At 42.3% G+C, this 4,904-nt stretch overlaps 1 non-coding gene across 1 annotated transcript; it reads left to right on the top strand.

The window, feature by feature from the left end:
- Nucleotides 1-1,585: 1,585 nt before the first annotated feature.
- Trnar-gcg (transfer RNA arginine (anticodon GCG)) lies at nt 1,586-1,659 on the top strand. The gene has a single exon. It is a non-coding gene; the product is annotated as a tRNA-Arg (tRNA).
- The last annotated feature ends 3,245 nt before the right edge of the window (nt 1,660-4,904 follow it).

Genomic DNA, 4,904 nt, shown 5'->3' with positions numbered 1-4,904 from the left:
GAAACGTGCCAGAGAATGGTGGCAAAAATAAATAGAACGGACCAGCGAGCTATAACACCTACAGTCATCACTGCGTCCGACATCAAACCATTTCCCAGGCCGAAAAGGCTGCCAACCCTGTGGATCCTCGGCATGACAGGCCACGCCATCGTGACGAAGCGGCAGACGGACCACGTCGACTTCCTGATGGACCTCTGGGAGGAACATAAGGAAGCGCAGCAGCACAGGCGGTACGACGAGAACTTGCAGAACTTCCTCCGGATACCCCTCCTGCAGGCAGCCATCGACGACGTCTTCCCCGGCGGCACGTGAACACCAGCTCTCCCCACAACACCGCAGCAACCTCCACAGTGCAGTGCAGTGATAAAAGTGAAATAGTACAAATCCAAAAAGAAAGTGAAAGTAGAAGTGCGCCAAAGTGTTTTAAGAAATGCAGCAAAAAGAAAAAGAAAGTGTTTTATCTGTGTGAACACCCTAGGGTGTAGTGTTTCAGTGCTACAACCTCCCAATCACCACCGGAATAACAGGTACATATTAAAGTGTTCTTTTCCCTTCCTAAGTGCCACAAAGTCATAAGATGTACTAATAAACCTTTGCACTCATCTCTACTTTCACCTTCGTCCTTCAACTGTCAGATCTGTCTTTCCATGTAAATAATATGTGATGCATGCTTAAACGCCGAACTAAAACCGGACCTCCTTTGTTTCTACCATCCTTTCATGCCTTAAATGCAAGATGTAATTTAAATGTATATAACTTAATGTAATCAGTATCTAAATAACTATGCTCATTTTTGTTTTGTTTGTATGCACATTGCAAGTGGATAACTCTGTGACATCAGAGAAATGCCAGTCGTGTCATTATTTGCCACAACAAACCTGGACATAACCAAAGAGCAATGAAAATGGACTACGCTCAATAACGAATATAGGAAAAACTTATCGAAGTGCTTAAAAACGAAAAGAATGAAAGGAAAATTAGCAAATGGACAGCATGTCTTACAAAATAAATAAGAGTAACAAATATCATAAACAGATGAACAAAATTAATATGAAAACGTGTAATTCACAACCATAGAGATGATTTATTTGTTGTTTCTTACTTTTTTCTGAAATAAATATTTTGGTTCAAAAAAAAAAAAAGTGAAAAGTTTAATTTTTTATTTTCATTTTATGTGACAAACTCTTATGTTTTCATCACTTTTTTGGGAGTGATTATTACATTCACAAGAAAACCTAAATCGGGCAAGGTAGAAGAATCTTTTTACCCATTCGCCAAGTGTACAAGTTAGGTGGGTCGACAACATATTGCTGTCATGTGGCGCACATGCCGTCACCAGTGTCGTATAGAATATATCAGATGTGTTTTCCTGTGGAGGAATCGGTTGACTTATGACCTTGCGTTCAAATGTGGAATGGGATGTAGCTAGAAACATCCCCCAGGCTGTGGCTAAGCCATGTCTCCGCAATATCCTTTCTTTCAGGAGTGCTAGTTCTGCAGGTTCGCAGGAGAGCTTCTCTAAAGTTTGGAAGGTAGGAGACGAGGTACTGGCAGAAGTAAAGCTGTGAGTACCGGCCGTGAGTCGTGCTTCGGTAGCTCAGTTGGTAGAGCACTTGCCTGCGAAGGCAAAGGTCCCGAGTTCGAGTCTCGGTCGGGCACACAGTTTTAATCTGCCAGGAAGTTTCATGGGATGTAGCTGTTTACCGACAGTAAATTTATTATTTCAGTGTATAAAAACTACTCTTCAGCCAAAGATACCTGGATTCGTTATTAGTGGATGGGAAATTGGGCGCTAGGACTGGGTTTTGTGAGTAATGTATCAGATCCGAAGTGCTTTAGGAGGAGAAGAAGGTATGGAAAGTAGATGGTTTGGTACAAGATGCGAGTTGGAGAAAGTAGGCGAATGTCGAAGGTGGCGTGGAATGCATGTCTTTCCAGGATTTCGAGGGACTTATAGGGTTTTGGCGAGGCAGAGCTCCAGGCGACGATTGCGTAGGTTAGGATGGGGTGGATGAGGATTTATAGGTGAAGATAGTGGTAGGACCCCAAGTGCGGCCTGTCAGCAGTTTGAGTATTTTTACTCAGCCCTGGGCTTTGTGTTGGATAGCAAGGAAACGTGCATTCCATGTTCGTTTTCTTTTATGAGTTGGATCTAAATACTTTACTTTATTAGTCCTAGGTTGGGTTGGTTGTAAATGAAGAGATGGAAATCTGGACGACAGGAACATCGAGTGGTGGGAACAAAGATCGTGGCTTAACTTTTCTATGGAATTACTTGAAGTTTCCAAGTCTTACACCACTCGACCAGGAGATTCAGGTGGTGTTGGAGGGAGGCATGAGAGAGTTGAAGGGCTGGGTGGGTGGGTGTCATCAGTGCATTACAGGAACTACATGGGGGAGGGGGGAGCAGTTTGAAAATGTCTGCAACGTACATGATGTAAAGGAGCAGTGGAAGGACTGAGACTTGAGGCACACCAGCAGCAGGGTGAAAAATGCAGGAGCAGGTGTGGTTGATTGTGACATATGTGGAACAGGGGTGAAGGGAGGATGCTATAAGGCAGACACGGTTAACTGGGAGAGCACAAATTTGTAGCTTGAAGAGCAGTCTAGCATACAATACCTGGAAGACGGATATTTGGATTGATGGAATAGTTGGGACGAAAGCCACATTGAGATTGGGAATGGGTAGGGGGGTTGCAAGGTGCTGATAGTTTCTTTAGGTAAGTATGGTTTCAAAGATTTTACTGAAAACTTACATGAGGCTCATAGGTCGATATGATGAGGTCTATGGTGTGGTTCATCAGGTCTCAGGAAGCGGAGGACTTCAGACGTTTTCCACTGCTCTGGATAATAACCTTTGCAGAGGACGCTATTGCAAAAGATGGAGAAGGTTTTGCGACAGACTCTGGGCCATTCCTTGGGTGATGGTAGATTATTGTATGGAGAATAGGTGTAATGTTTTGCTTTTTATTGAGTGTTTGTTTAACGTCGTCAGCTGTTATTGGCGTCTTTAGTCCTTTTCGCAGAGTGCTTGTAAGTACTGGAAATTCGGTGCGAGTGGTAGGATGGTTGTGTTGATACATTCATACACACAAGTGTCCGTCGAGTGACAACAGAGCCGTCAAACACATGAATTTATATATACTACTCATGTAATAGCAACATTTGTGAATTAAATACCCCTATACTTATTCACAAGTCGAATTATACTCGTCAAAACGTGATAAATACATATGGCGGGAAAGTGTGATATTTTCTACGAGAATGTTGGTCAATCCTTTACTTGTACATGAAATACCAGGATGAAAAACTAAACTGCTTTCACAACAGAGTGCAGCACCAACGATAGCAGGTGACTGTAACATCGCCCAGCGACACAGCAGAGGCCTCCACATCAATCTGGTGGAAGGAATATGAGCGCTATGCCTCGAGAGTGGAGCCAGACGGATAATGGCGATGACGTGTGAAAGCTCTAGCTGCTGCATAGAATCATGTATGATTGATGCACTCCAGCACCGCAGATCGCACTCCAGCTCAACAGGCTGAGAACTACTGGTGCCGGGGCGAGTCTACCGACTCCTGTCACAAGTCGCCGTTGCATCAAGATTTCCAGAGTATACACAGTCGTTTTTCTAAGGCTTCCATCAGACGTTTCCACTGGATTTCTAAGTTGGACGTTGAAATACCGCGACCACAGCAGTATCTTTTCTACAGAATTCAGGAAACATGAGATTTACTGTCATTTCTTGAAAACGGGAATGGCTGTTGAATAGCATATCAGTATACATTACAGTCTCATTCTGTGCTCCACAACAAGAGAGTGCTGCCGATTGCATCGACGCATTTGGAATTTTTCATGCAAAACGTAGAATCCATACTGCATTGAGCATTATTTTACAATAAGAACTGTATTTAAAAAAATCAAAGAACTATGCCACTGTAACTACATAAGGTTTCCATTATCATAATCGTGTGATGTGAAATGGGAATTCTGTGTAACCTAAGTTGTCCTATACAATCTATGTGCCACTCTCAGGCACACGTTCAGATCAAATTGATGTTGGATCTACAGCTACTGCCAACAGTAATTCACACAACTGAGCTCTGTCTCTGGCTTTGAATATGTTATACCTAAGGATCGAGGGACACAATGGTATTCCTCATTTCCATTAACCAAGTTAACAGTGACTGTTCATAAGCTGTAAGTGAAAACTCAAGATCTTGACATGTTGCAGTAGAGCACACACCGTATATCTACCACTATTCCACAATACACATACACTTGAAACGCTTATATTAATCGTGTAACTCCATTCAGGCCAGGGCATCAATTTTTAATTAGAATTATTCTTAAATAATTTGAAGTTCGTTTTCACGTACTGGTATCATCTATGAAATATTCAGAAGATGTGTAAATTTTGTATCGACGCACCATTGCCATGGTCTGTTGAAGAACTCAACTTTCAGAACATTACATTGTGTGGAATGTTATAAACATTTTGGCTATGTTTTGTAGACTAATTATTTGTGCAACCTACTTAACATTACCGGTAGCATAAAGTGAATTCTCGAACTGTGCCCCATAACAGTCCCCTCGTGTGCTGCAACCTCCGATTGTCCTTTATTCTTATCATGGGGTTAATGTAATATTATGCTGATATCCAGTACTACATACAAAAGGCTATAGCGGAAGGGAAAACTGTAATAAACGAAAACAGAACACTTTGTAACAAGGACACAGAACAGAAAGCACACAAACGCAAAAGAACCACTTCCCCATCACACAGAGATACAAATAAGGAACAGAAGTCGTCGTAATTCCCGCTACAGTTTTCATAGCCTTCTCGCAACATGCGATAAATCTCTCCCGACACACGTGAACAGCAAGATGCCGTAATGTTCTT

Source organism: Schistocerca serialis, chromosome 1, assembly GCF_023864345.2.
Source record: "Schistocerca serialis cubense isolate TAMUIC-IGC-003099 chromosome 1, iqSchSeri2.2, whole genome shotgun sequence".
Lineage (NCBI taxonomy): Eukaryota > Metazoa > Arthropoda > Insecta > Orthoptera > Acrididae > Schistocerca > Schistocerca serialis.
The sequence above is the reverse complement of the archived record's forward strand: the minus strand, read 5'-3'. Positions and strand labels throughout refer to the sequence as shown.